The following is a 15,715-nucleotide window of genomic DNA, read 5'->3' as shown; positions in this document are numbered from 1 at the left end:
TGTAGTTTACAGACCGCCTGGGCCTCTTGGCACCTGTGAGGAGGATCTGAAAACCCTAATCACCAATAATCTCAAACCCACCTCACAAGTACTACTGCCTGGTGACTTTACCTTAGGCCTCAATGATCCCACAGACAAACAGGCCCTGCAAATAGCAAATGCCCTGAATGCATTAGGCTTAATAATACAAAAAGTGGACACTCCCACCTATATCAAGGGTAGAACCGTGCACTGGGTAGCTGACCATAACTGTACAGCGAACATTACATAATTTCTCCCCTATCATGGACCGATCACTTCCTTGTGTCCCTGACACTTTCCACCACCAGACAGAAACTCTTAGCGCCCAAAGTCATGCCCCCCTGTCTGACTAGATTAAAATAGTGGACAGTGTGATCCCTAATATTCTACCCACCCTAAACTCCCTGCCAGAAAGCTTGGACCCAAGTACCTTGGTGCAAGAATATAACAAGATCATGCTCTCCACCTTGGACAAAGTCGCCCCTCTCAAATTAAGAGCTAGTAAACCTAAACTACACCTCAATAAGTGGTTCACTCCACAACCAAGGGACTTGCGACTTTTAAAAAGAAAAAGTGAAACTGACTGGCGCCGTTGCCCCTCTTTGGAGAACAAAAAGAAGCCAGCGTTAACGGCATCATACTACAAAAAAGAAATCTGCCAGGCCAAAAGAAACTCCTACAATGAACGAATAGCCAACTCCAACTCAAGTATGAGAGAACTATTCACAATCCTAAAAGAGCTAGAGTCCCCTATCACACCACCTGACATCTGCATCAAAGACAAGAACTGGTGGTCCGAAATACAACAAGCCTTAACCAACAAAATCAATACGCTCCAAACCAAAATAAAAAATAAGAAAAAGTCTCTAAATTTATCTCAACCTATACAACCACCACCTAATGCCACCGTCCCTGACCCTAATACCACTTTTAGTTTCACTAAAACAACAACCCTTGAAGTAGAAAAAACTATCCTCTCGCTCAAACCTTCCAATTGCAAAGGAGATATATGTCCAGCACACATTATAAAAGAAGCTGCAAGAGACCTCTCCCTTTTCATCTCCAAACTGATTAAAGGCATGGTCTAGTAAAAATTTTTATTGTCCAAATGGGTCGGCAATGTTTTTTTAAGCCTAAGTGGCTCGATTTTAGAAAACTTTCCTTTGGACGTTACCCGAGTTTTCGTCCATTAAACGCACGCGAAAACAAGCACCAGGGAGCCGCCATTTTCTGATAATCCTATCTTTTCCCCGATCGCCCTGGCTGACCTGCTTTTGCGGCACTAAATCAATTCCCCGCCCCTGAGCTTGACATTATCGAAACATTCATATTCCCCGCCTCTCTCCGTGACGTTACTGTGCTGCGTAGGCAAACGCGCCCAGTCGCCTTCTGCGCGACTCCACACAGAACCCGGAAACCAACACAGATCAACTCACAACACAGCGCGCCACAATTCGGAATATGAAACTGTACTTTACAATGAAACAGCAACACGGTACATTTGGTAAAGTACATTTATTGGACATTAAATGTTTAGAGAATATTTAGCAATTGCCATATAAACTCCGGAAGGCATTTATTTTCTTTTATCTGTATCCGCAATAAATAACTGTCCCGTTTCATCTTGAGTCACGCGGTGTTCCTTTATGGTACACAGGGTGTTCATTTTCGTAAAAAGAATCACTTTGGAAGCGCAGTGAACCGCAAGGCTGTTCCATCAAATAGGCACTAGTCCAGCCTAAAGGTTGTTATGTTGCATCTAGCCACTAGTACAGCGTAAGGGCATGTGGGCCCTTGGCGATCGTCCCATAATATGGTGATCGTGCTCCAGTTGTTGACACGAAGCTGCAGGTGTCTGCTGAAGAATCCATCAGCCGGTGTCTCAAACAGATGGCAGTGGCAGAAAGGGATAAAATACCTGTTATGGAAACAAAAAAATGATAATTAGTCTCGCTAGCCGAACTTCATTAATATTACTCATTTTATTTATTACGGCCGATCAGAAACTATTTGCTTGCAAGGATAGTTCAATGGAGTATGTTTGTCTATAGATTCAATGCGAAAAGTAACGAGATAAATCGAGGCAAACACACAATGATAAACAACAGTTAGTCTACATGCGTGAGGAATGATATGATATATGATATGCCATTTGTAACGCGCCTGTACTCGTGTTTCTAGGCGTGACGAGGCAGGTGGGGAACAAGGGCAGACAGACAACCTTCCTACTAGGCCAGGTGTCTTTCTGATCGCGCATGGGGAAGGGCTGTACATGGTTAGTTGAATACAAATTAAATAATAGGGCCAGCTGGTGGCAAGTGCAAGGTAAATGCCGGGAGAAGGGGCTGAAGGATACAGAGACAGTCCCGTAGTGCAGTTAGGCAGTGCAGGAAAAAGTGGCTGGGCCAAGGACCGAGATCGGTGAGACCAGTGGACCTGCATGCCCATGTGCCCACTACGAACACGTGTTACTTGCTTTTCCTAGCTCTTCATTCATTCATTTATTCATGCATCCATTCATTAAATCTTCATTCCGGTATAAAAGCGTGTAAAGATTTACTTACATTATATTTGAAATTTCCATTGTGTCTCTTCGTAATGCAGTCTGTAAAACGGACCGTGCTCTTGACAACGATTTTTCGTATACTGAACTAAACAGAAACTCTAGTTTCTGAATTTTCTGCCTTATCGTCTCTTACGTTATTGCGCACTCCCTTCAAATGTAATTCTTTCGGCATGGTCCCTGTCTCAAGGACAAAAAACAATAGACCCTTATACTTCCAGTGCGACTTGTGGGCCTCATCTGGGCGCTGTCCTTCGCATTCTTTATTTGCAACATCACGTAGTATGGGCATCTATGAGAACTTGAAGTTTAGAATCCGTCTATGTAGTGAGCCTCAATGTGCAAATGGGAACTGGCTTCTCTCCCAAATGCCACGGCCCGCTTGGCTGGCGCGTTCTAAATGCCCCAATTTTGTCGCCATTGTCTGCGAGCTTTGCAGCCCAAATTGAGACATTTAATTATTGGCGGTAGGTCAGGGAAAGTATAAAGTACCACAGGAGTTGAGTTAAAAGTGAGATTTATAGTTTTTTTTATTATTTGCAATACGCAAGCCTCCCCTCCGTTAACAGTGCGCAGCATTTACATTTACATGAGATGAGACATGAGAAAAATATATACATACACATATGTGAGGTGAATAGAGAGAATTCAAAGATGACACCCAGCTTGTTCGCCACCCATGATGGTGAAGTTAGGGGTGAGGTTTAAAGGTACACTGTACAATAACATTTATTTACAAAAAGACAATCGTATTGCAATTATTTAAAGCGGGATTTGTACTTCGCAATCAGCTGTGCATCGGGTGGGCATGGCACAGTCGCAATGTTTGGTGGCAATGGATCACTGCTCTGTACAGAAACGTCCAAAATTCCATATCTGTGCTTCTCTAACACAGCAACAATAAGGCCTTTCACAAAGTCGAACTGCATTTCATCATAGACTGGTTTGATCACCCATTGCTTACTTCGTTTTGAAAACACCTTAGTGTAGTGAGGCATCCTTACTTTGCCCGTAGTCCTAGATTGTTCACGTCCGACATTGCTGTTATGGGCCAAAACCGCTAGTAGAGTGCGATGTTTCATGCCCCGAAAGCTAAAATGCAAGCGCTTTGGCCTGTACTTTAGGCAAATATTGTGGAACACCTCCAAATCTCCTGTGTGACAGAAATCTGTCAGTCCTCTCAAATCTCTTGATAGAGTTTTGTCGAAAACAATCTTCTCAATGGCTTTGTGTGTCGGTGAAGATGGAATCAACCACTTCTTCTTCCGTGCCTCCTCTGGGGACAAAGGGCCATGTTCACAATGGTGGAAATGTTCATTTGCTGTCCAGCGGTGAACGTTGGTACAGTGGTGCATCAGTGACCGCCATTTTTCAAGTAGTATTTCCACTGACCCCTCACAAGTTTTTGAGCTCCACCAAAGATGGTTGGTGATAGAATGTGACCACTGCAAAATACTTTCAAAACCTTTTTTTTTTCCTGCAGCCGAGATTTTCTTATTTATAGATTTAGCAAGATGCCATACGTCAAATTGATGTTTAATATGTGGGAACTGCTCTCTCATTGTCTTGGAAATTGAAACGTGTCTATCCGTGGCTATGAGGTCGATGTGCATCCCACTCGATTGTAGATATTCCACTGATTTTATAAATCCTAGTTTCTCCATGGCCACTGACGATGTACATTGTGTTACCTGCATGACCACCGAACTCACAATTTTCTTACTATCCATGTCCTGAAAGTGGTAGGTGCAGTACTTGGCAGAAAATCCAGGTCTATCGCACTGTCCATCGCCGGCTAGCTTGAATCGTTTGCCTTCGAATGTACTTGCTAGAGACAATTGTTCAATTTTCCAAGCATCACTAATGGCTGGAAACAGATAATCACGTTGGTATGTGTAGTACAGCGCTTTAGAAATGAAATGGAGTCCCACAAACTGAAAGAAAGCCTCTAACTTCCTAAAACTGGAGCCACTAAAAAGTGATGCTGCTGCACACAGTAGATTGCCTGCTGCCATTTTCCCCAGCATTGGTTGTGCAGACCATGAGAACCTATGATTTAATCTACAGGCGGCATTTATTTTGACGTTACTGCCTTTTATTTGACGAGTCACATTAATCAATGGCTTCCCACATACATTCCCTCTAATGGAACGCTCACATTTCAGCATACTTATAATTTCCATCAAACAACTGTCGAATACAATGTATTTGCTCTCTTTCATTAGACTGTCATCCTGCGTCAACGTTGTTTCGGCCTGTGACGTTGTGGAGATTTCAACACATTGGAAAGTAATATCGCTGCTATCAAGTTCTGAAGCGTCTATGGATGCTGCGGCTGGTTAATCCTCTCTCATTTCAACATCTGCTACTTCAACATTGATGGGAGAACACAACAATGTCGACATGTTTTTTGGTGGCAAATTTTTGGCGGGTGTAGATTGTGTAAATTGATCTGCAACTACTTCAGAGCTATCTTCAATATATTCAATAACATCTTCTTGTGGTGGTCCGGTCGCACTGTAGCTGTGGTCCACTGCAACTTTGCTGTAGTCTCCAAATACAGTTAAGTTGTGTTCTGGCCATTGCACATGAACATCTCGGGCCTGAACACGCCTCGCCTCAATTAATAGTTCCTCCATGGTGTACATGGTCTGGCAAGCCACATCTCTCATTCGCTTCACTGTCTATGTGTGTATAGTTCTGACGCCCACGGGTAACTGGAGGAGAAATTGGAAAAGGGATGTTCAGTTTAAACACAAGATGGAGTGTAGTAGAATTGACTGGAAAAAAACATAAAATAGTCCCCACCACAAAAAAATGTTTTAAGTTATTAACTGTTTGTAACTAACCTTTTTTTGTTGTTTTTTCTTTGCAACTTTTTTGACTCGACCTTTAACATCTGCACGCTGTAGCTCTGATTCGTTTCCACATGTCCTCCCTTCCTCTTGCGCTGCAAGGACTATATTTTCTGTATCTGCATAGACAGCACGGAATGAGGCTCCATTGTCTCCCTGAAACATAGTACTTTCATTACTATGTATCAAAATATTGTTAGCATAAAACACACGTGAGGACGAACACACAGGTACATCTTAATAGCCAAATATGATTTAAACATTGTGTGCAACAATCAAAGGACAAGTATTCGACCAGTGATGATCTATTTCGATGGAACTGTCAGTATCCATACCTCTGGCTCTGCATGGACTGCCATGAATGGTTGTATTGGAGAGGAGGCATCCGCATCTCCCTGAAACACAGTACTTGCATTAGTATGCTTTTCAATATTGGAAACACAACACACACTTGGGGTCGAACGCACAGGTACATATAAAGAGATAACCGCGAAAGATGCATTGTCCAAAAGAATCAAGGAAAATCCAAATATGATCACATTTCATCGACTTATTTCAACGATTCCTTTACATCTGCATCATCTAAATGAGATGTTGTGATTGTGGTGGAAGCTCTGTCGTCTCCCTGAAACACAGCACTTGGATTAGTATGGTTTTCAATATTGGAAACATAACACACACTTGTGTTCGAACGCACAGGTACATATAAGGAGATAACCGCGAAAGATGCATTGTCCAAAAGAATCAAGGAAAATCCAAATATGATCACATTTCATCGACTTATTTCAACGATTCCATTACATCTGCATCATCTAAATGAGATGTTGTGATTGTGGTGGAAGCTCTGTCGTCTCCCTGAAACACAGCACTTGGATTAGTATGGTTTTCAATATTGGAAACATAACACACACTTGGGGTCGAACGCACAGGTACATATAAAGAGATAACCGCGAAAGATGCATTGTCCAAAAGAATCAAGGAAAATCCAAATATGATTACATTTCATCGACTTATTTCAACGATTCCTTTACATCTGCATCATCTAAATGAGATGTTGTGATTGTGGTGGAAGCTCTGTCGTCTCCCTGAAACACAGCACTTGGATTAGTATGGTTTTCAATATTGGAAACATAACACACACTTGTGTTCGAACGCACAGGTACATATAAAGAGATAACCGCGAAATCGACTTATTTCAACGATTCCTTTACATCTGCATCATCTAAATGAGATGTTGTGATTGTGGTGGAAGCTCTGTCGTCTCCCTGAAACACGGCACTTGGATTAGTATGGTTTTCAATATTGGAAACATAACACACACTTGTGTTCGAACGCACAGGTACATATAAGGAGATAACCGCGAAAGATGCATTGTCCAAAAGAATCAAGGAAAATCCAAATATGATCACATTTCATCGACTTATTTCAACGATTCCTTTACATCTGCATCATCTAAATGAGATGTTTTGATTGTTGTGGAAGCTCCGTCGTCTCCCTGAAACACAGCACTTGCGTTAATCGGGAAGAAAGTATAGCAAGTGGAATCACATTATACGATCACGCATGATGGAGCTGTCATTATCCATACCTCGTGCTGCTGAAGAATATCTATGGATGTTGCAAATGTAGTGCGCACTTCCGAAAGCCGTTGCGCCGATTCGTATACTTGAATGTCAGGCTCTGCATCAAGTGCAGGGGTTGACGCTCCATCAACTGCCTGAAACATAGTACTTGCATTAGTGAGGATTACAATTGCGAAAACATAAAATACACCTGGGGTCGACAGCACAGGTACATATCAACGGCTAACCACGAATGAAACATTGTGTAGAACAATCAAACGACAAGAATTCCAGCTCTGATGATGACGCTCGATGGAGCTGTCAGTATCCATACCTCCTGCTGGTGAGGAACATCTAGAAATGTTGTAGATGTGGCAGACGCTTCAGCATCTCCCTGAAAGACAGTACTTGCATTAGTATGGATAACACTAATTATAACTGAAAACTAAAACCAGTGGACGATAACTAAGGTGTATATTAATTGGAAAGTAGTAACCGAAGATTCTGTAAAATAATTACATGATAGAATTAAACTATTACTAGGCATACATAAAACAGGTCTGTAGCGGATTGGCCTAGTAAGATTACCTGATACGCGCTAGAAGTGGTTGATAACTGCGACCACGTCAAGGATGTAGAATGTTCTTGCTTCAGATTCAAGGGATAGTCAAGAAGTTGTAAAGGTCAATTAATGATTGATAATGAAATGCCAATATTAAAAATAGCCATGTAAGCCAACAGAATACTTGAAAAATGCTCAATACAGCACAGTTCCCTGTCACCATATATATATATACATTGCGTTTGTGGGTTATGAAATGGAAAAAGAATATATTGATAAATGTAATTATTCAAAAAAGTATACACTCATAACAATATCGAAATTATTACAAGGGATAGAACACCTACAATATCTATTAATCCATTCGGCTACACATTACCGCAAGGCCTAAAGCTAAATCCGGACACTTGACTCACCGGTGGTGGAATGTGGACAAATAGAGTGGGAATAGCGTTTTCACGCAATTTCCGTGTCGTGCGCCTTTTATTCTTCTTTGTTACCCAAGAAGTTGTGTACATGTCCAAGGAAAAGTGCCGGCTGCAGATGCGGTATCGATCACCCCTCTTGTCCTCTAAGACTTGTTGGACTCTACTCTCCAGCTCATCCAGTGGATATCCGCAATGTCTGACCCATTCTCTTATTCGATCAACAGTTTTCGGGAACACATGCATTGTAGTTCCTTCAGATTTCGCATGGGTCTTCGAAGGGCAACCGCTAATCGAACAGGCAGGCATTGTTGATGAATCTGAAAAGTAAATATCGACATTAATATAGAATCTTCAAGAGTAAAGATTTGATACAAAAGTAAATGAATCATACAATGATCAATGCAAGGTTTGTTTTGGTCGCAGGAACTATACCAGTTCATTATGTGCTGCTTAGTATTTGCATAAGTTGCAGAAATGTATAATTGATTTGACTGAAATCTGAACATGTGACTCGTCCCTTGGATGTTCTGTCTTGCACGAGAAGGAAACATGCTAACATTATTGACTGGACCCCCGAAGGATGCAATTCAATCACAATAGTCACAGATGAAAATAAATAGATCTATTGATAGCATAGCAATGGAAACTGAAGTCAATACCAATGAGACCAATGAAGATAGCACTATTTTGTACTCTACTGGAAAACAGATAGAAATTTAAAAATCTGCGAAATATAACCAGGATACATGGCCTTACCTTGACCAAGAAACAGTTGGGTTCAGCAAGCAGAGCAGTATGTTGCGGGAGAATAGGTGGATGACCACAGGTAGCGCACTGATGGGTATGCTCGAAGCGGTCGGTCACAGAGTTCACGGATAGCACGACGACAAGCAGATTAGCATAGATCTCAGTGGTTCCCAGGTAGCACGGTCAAGAGTTGACTTGCAAAGCACAAAGATGTTCTCATGAGACATATCGAGTGGTTTTTAAAGTATTAGAAACTGGGGTGTGTTTGTGAATGAATGACGTATGTATGTCGTGGTATTAGGGGGGCGGCCTGCCTCAGGGGAGGCCTGCCTGGAGACACGGGGTCTGAGGAGGCCATGTGACCGATGGCCCCTTGGCGTGGGACACCTTTTGAAGTGTACATGCAGTTTGGCACCTTGGCCTTTCGCGCCCCGGACAGCCCCCTATGCCAGTGCTCATCCCCGGGTGTGAACAGCCTTTGATAGAGGGGGGTGGGATGGATGGGCCTGGGGCGTGCAGATAAGGCACAGGAAGACTGCTGAATGGAGACACATTTATGTGGATTGCTGGGGGGCGGCCTGCCTCAGGGGAGGCCTGCCTGGAGACATGGGGTCTGAGGAGGCCATGTGACCGATGGCCCCTGGGCGTGGGATACCTTTTGAAGTGTACATGTAGTTTGGCACCTTGGCCTTTCGCGCCCCTGACAGCGCGCATCCACTGGTGTGAACCGCCTTTGATAGAGGGTGGGTGGGATGGATGGGCCTGGGGCGTGCAGATAAGGCACAGGAAGACTGCTGAATGGAGACACACTTATGTGTATTGCAGGGGGGGCAGCCTGCTTCAAGGGGAGGCCTGGCTGGAGACACGGGGTCTGAGGAGTCCATGTGACCGATGGCCCCTTGGCGTGGGATACCTTTTAAAGTGTACATGTAGTTTGGCACCTTGGCCTTTCGCGCCCCTGACAGCCCCCCGTGCCAGCGCTCATCCCCGGGTGTGAACCGCCTTCATATCGATATACAGTATATCGCCTTTATATCAATGATAGTATATCGTTGCTTATCAATAACAAATGCCACATACCGGAGATTCTTGTGAGCACAGACCCACACTTCAATCGGTGTATTATAGTGGCCAAGACCCTAGGGCCTGTATAATCCAATGGTTATTGTTAGTATAGATATATGTGTGACTTTTATAGAGACATAACCTACTGAAAGACTTTGAACAAGTGTTATTTAGTGCATGCATTATCGAGAATATGTTATGTTAGCTTAGATAGATAGTGACCACCCTGCACAGGTGTCTGACGTCCATCCTTGAATGGAGACACACTTGATTCATTTAAAAAATCGAGACAAACATTGTTAAAATATATGTGGTGTTTTATTTTGTATCTTATTTTCATGACACAAAAATAGAAGACTTTAAAGATTATACAGGTCAGGTTGCAGCACAGCGAGAGAAAATCCCCTGTACTGACCGCTGTCACTCGGGAACGTTTCTCTAATGGCACGAACGGCACAGGCGGGTATCACTCTTCGAACGCGGTGTCCAAGCCTCCCGTGAAGCCACCATGTAAAGGAACGATAGGCCACCAGCCTGTACCACCTGTGAAAAGGAATGAAACAAACTGTTTTTAAATGACCCAGATAAGTTTAATAAACGTTTGTTGTCAATGACAATTCTTGTAACTAATGGCATTTTACATGGACAAATGCTATCTAGACAATGCACACTATTGAATGAATTACATGCGTTACAATGATATGTAGATGTAATTTTGGATATAGTAGAAGAACATGAAGTAGGAGTGGCATGACAAGCAGAGTATACTTACTCGTTACTCGGATTACGAGGACGAACAGTTGCTCGAAGTTTGTGCATAAGCACCATCATTATTCTCAACACGGCCCGTGTGAGGCAGGCTTCCCTGAAGTCTGGCAGCTCTGTGATGCATTGCGGTCGTGGCTCGCCTTCCGAAATGTAGGCCAGGCATCCCGAGTTTTCTCGGCAGCAGCAGTTCTCCTCCTCGGTTGGCATTAGCTCGCACAGATTGCATGTGCACCAGGTGGAGACGCCGTCCATTCGACTAGGCCAAGGCTCTTCATCTGTTGATTCGTCCTGCCAACTGCCGTCCGAATCCCCATCGTTTTCGCGTGCTTCCCTTTCCAGTAGTTCCTCCTCGGTATACTCGGGCTCGTACATGTAGGGCATTATTGTAGCCATTGTGTGTTGAACAAACTAAAATAATTTATAGCGGTGGTACTGGTATCTGTTCACACGGGCTACAAGCGGCGAAGGTAGCTGACCAGAGCACTGAAACGAGTCACAGAATACTCAAAGTAACACAGAGAGAGGAATGGAATCGAAAATCGGCTGCTGTGTGTTGTGAAACGGTCTGTTTATACTTATTGAGGAGAGCGGCGTCCAGCCATTTCCATGGCGACACGTCATTAGCTGAAGCGCAGCGAATGTTGACACGAGACGTGCTTTGGCGTTGGGAAATGGGCGGTACGAGTCTGCTGATGACAGGCTCAGGGGCGGGGGAATTGATTTAGTGCGGCAAAAGCAGGTCAGCCAGGGTGATCGGGGAAAAGATAGGATTATCAGAAAATGGCGGCTCCCTGGTGCTTGTTTTCGCGTGCGTTTAATGGACGAAAACTCGGGTAAGGTCCATAGGAAAGTTTTCTAAAATCGAGCCACTTAGGCTTAAAAAAACATTGCCGACCCGTTGGGACAATAAAAATTTTTACTAGACCATGCCTTTAATGCTTCCTTTGCCTCCGGCACTGTTCCATCCAACCTCAAACAATCATGGGTGCTCCCGCTCCTCAAGAAGCAAACCCTAGACCCACTCATCGCTACCAACTACCGCCCAATCACAACGGTACCATTTTTACTCAAGATTCTAGATAAAAATGCATACTTGCAGATTCAAAAATATCTCGAACAGCATAATCTCCTAGGGGTCCGACAATCAGGTTTCCGACCATTACACGGGACGGAAACTGCATTAATAGACCTGAAAACTTAGATCGATGAGTTGAGAGATCAAGGAAAAACAGCACTATTGCGGTTACTTGATCTCTCAGCTGCATTTTACCTGGTCAATCATAAGGTCCTCTGTAAGCATCTTGAGCCAGCAGCCCATTTCTCCTTAAGCACTGTCAAGTGGATAGAATCATTCTTGAGTGACAGAACAAGTAGAGTATTCTCAACTTCCGCTGCTGCGGATCCCACCCCCACCTTGTGTGGGGTCCCTCAGGTGCTCCTGTGTGTCCCCCACTCTTTACAACATATTCACCACACCATTGCATGATGATCTGGACCTTCTGGGTGTCACCTATACTAACTATGCAGATGACACTCAGATTCTCCTCCCACTTTCTGGGGATCATGCTAGGGACCTGGCGTTGGTCAATAGAATCTATCTCATCATTCAGGCATGGATGGCCATTCACGGCCTATGCCTGAATGATGACAAGACAGAGCTGATAATCCTCGGCTCCCCCTCCAACATTTCCAAACTAGACCACAAATACGTCTCCTTCCATATTGACGGTAATAATATCAGTGCCGCCAAGGAGGTCAAAACACTGGTTTTCTACCTTGACGCTACTATGTCCTTCACTAAACAACTAAATTCTTTGGCCTCCACCACAGCCTACACATGTAAGCTAATTAGAGCAGGCAGACCCTTCCTTTATAACGTGAGCTGCCTTATAACTGCCAGAGCACTAATTCTATCCAGATTAGACTACTGTAACCCCCTCTACAGTAGTGCCAACAAAACCAGCATCCAAAAACTCCAAATATTAAAAAATAATGCCATTAGAGCAGCATTAGGCATCAACAAAAGAGTGCATATCTCTGAAACCAGACGCCATCACAAATGGCTATCTACCCACAACAAAATACAACTAAAAATCGCCTCCTTGACACACAAAGCCCTACACAATGTTGCACCAAGATACCTAATCGACAGAATATCTAGAAGATCTTCCACAAGACCGACTAGATCCTTCAATACTAATTGCCTGGTGGTACCCAGATTCAAATCCACAAAGATCGGCAGGAAACAGCTTCCCTGTGAAGGCCGCCAAACTTTGGAAGTCCCTGCCACATCAGTTAAGAGCTGACCTCCTCTACTCCCTCTTCAGAAAGAATCTCATCACCCACCTCAATCTGACTGAGAACTAGCTCCCTAGGTTACTCGGGTACACTAACATGATTGACTGCTAGACTGTAAATTCTGTAAATTATGTTAATCTATGTACCGAAATGTAATTAACCCAGCCACCTGTACATTTATTGGCATACTGTATATCGTATTATTTCATATGTATTGTGGTTACTCACACATTGCCTGTATAATATGTAACTTGTAAGCTTCGCATATCCTTGCTGCGCCCTGCTACTCTCAGGTCTGGTGCGCCTTATAAATGCAAAAAATAAACAAACAAACAAACAAACAAACACGTGAGGGAGTTGCAGCATACCTGAGGCTGCCTAAGGGGAGGCACTGGATGTAGCCACCTGGTGTAGATTAAGGGTCTGATCAATCAGCCTCACCCTGTGGTTTTGCCTGGAACTCCTCCAAGTAAGCCTGGGCTGACGGAGCAGATCCCTTGTTAGAAGGAATTCACCTCAGGTGAACGTTGGTGATTAATTTTTTGGGGACTTGCTGGAACAGTATAAGGTTTAAATGGATATCTTGTTGAATCTAAATGTGATCTAAGCCCATTGTATAAGGTAAAGAACTGTCTGGAAGAGAGCTGACAGCTCTCTCTCTCTAATAACCTCTGGGTGACAAGAGAAGTAACTACTTGAAGGAAAGCTTGCCTGATACTGAAGACTGCTGGTCCCAGAGAGCACAGCCCGAGAATGGGCCAAGAGCATCCAAGCATCTCTGAAGTATATCCCTGGACTGTGAAAAGCAGGACAAGCATCATTATCTGTAAGGGGCCTAGTCAACGAACCCACAATGTGCTGCATGCCTAAAGGTCGGGGTTCTGCATTTGGTAATGCTGGTTGTAGAATCCAGCATTTACTGAGTTGATCTTTATCAAGCTGATTGAGCCAAAATCGAACTATCATCAAATTATTGATGCTAAGTTACTACTCATCACTTGTGCTTTGAGTTGCACTTTCCTGCAGAAAGGCACCCAGAGAATCCAGAAAAGCACAGAAACAGTAGCAACTTGCAGCAGAACCCAGACCAATTAGATGCATCAAACCACCAGGACCAAATCACCTTAATTTCCATCATCGAACCACTCGTCAATTGATTGAGGTGCAACATTGTTTAGCTCCTTGAAATGCCCATGGACAGCAATAGACACACTGGTCCTCAGACCCAGCCAAGACGTTTACCTGTTTTGAACCACGACACACATAATTAAAAATAAACTAAGACGACCAGCTCAAAGCTGTCAAGAATCTACAAATGACTAATATTATACCAAGAAATGTAAATGATATACAAGAAACACAAGGATCCTGAAATTACTGTTTCTCTAAATAATTGCATTGGTACTGCCTCCTGAGATCTTCAAATTGAAAAGTATCTTGTCTGAACTTTGCGTGAATATGCTGACTGATTAATTGACCATATTCGATTAATATTAATTTTTATTAAATTCTTATTATCTTATTATTGTATTATTATGTGTTTGTCTGCACTATTGATTGTCTCTTTTATCCTTTACCTATTTGATGTACAGTGTAATGATAACACAGATGTTATTTATTGTACGTCTTTATTTTATATGTGTAATGTTTATGTTTAAACTATAACACATTACATAAATTTAAAAAAATTAAAAAAAAAAACCAAAAAGAAAACGACTAAAGTAGAGTCTTGAATCAGCTGGAGGCCCACACAAAGCATTTTCTATCTCCTGCATACCTTGGGACATAGCGGCAGTTAATACACAATTGTGTATCATGATAGACATTTATACATTACCATTATTGCATATACTTGTTTTTTCTACATCTTGCGCCTTTCTCTTCCTTTTTGTCCCTTATACCACAGTCACCAGCATATATCTAGGTTTGCCTAACATTTTGATTTTATGAACACTGTACTATTGTAGTCTGGACATTTCTGTACTTGTTCACTACGCCCACCCCCTGAAGAATATATATTGCCCTCATCCTATGCTTTCTTATGAAGCACATGAGGTATACATTTAATGGCATGATTACTGCTTTGCTTTTACGAGTGCCGGCTGGAGCATAAGACTTGGTAGTTGTTTGTTGTCTGCTCTTGTTCTTCGCACCTGTTCTGAGCAGGGATACTTGGCATCGGTCCCTTAGAACTGTGTGTTAAATTCTCGCTTCAGAGATGTTGCTTCTCTATCTGAGAAGGTAGTAGAAAAGGCATATCATCTGTCACTCTTACCACCAGGTTACCTGGAGCTTCATTACCACAGGATTTCAGGATAACCTGAGGTCAGACTTGACAGTAGCTAAGTGGCAAGTTGAGGCAGAGAAACTTGTCCCAAAGGGCAGTTGGATGCGAGACCCAACCCCTCCTATAATATGTACAGGGAAGGATGGTTAGTGCACAACAAATATACAGAGCTATCTTAGAATGGACCCGACCATCAGCTTTTTCTTGCATTATAGAGAGGATGTCCTAAGCATGAGACATCAAAACCAACACACTGAATACCATGTTTTATGTGAGGTTTGTAAAGTGAACAATTTCCAGAATTGTGCTCAATTTATGAATAGTGTCATACACAGACCCTGGTACTTGTAAATGATTTCAATTTGGCACACATCCAAGTCAACGCCTAGCATGTAGTGCACAACTGAAATCCTAATTTATTTTTGTCTAAAAGTTCATTATTCTGAACGATATATCACATATATCACGCCCTGCTCCTGGAACCCCCCGGTCACACTGAACCAGGAATCAGGCTGGTTTGCAAAGGTAAATATTTATTTATGTATTTAAAATGTAATCA

The sequence above is a fragment of the Ambystoma mexicanum genome, chromosome 7q (assembly GCF_040938575.1).
Source record: "Ambystoma mexicanum isolate Mex_15411 chromosome 7q, UKY_AmexF1_1, whole genome shotgun sequence".
NCBI lineage: Eukaryota > Metazoa > Chordata > Amphibia > Caudata > Ambystomatidae > Ambystoma > Ambystoma mexicanum.
The sequence above is the reverse complement of the archived record's forward strand: the minus strand, read 5'-3'. Positions refer to the sequence as shown.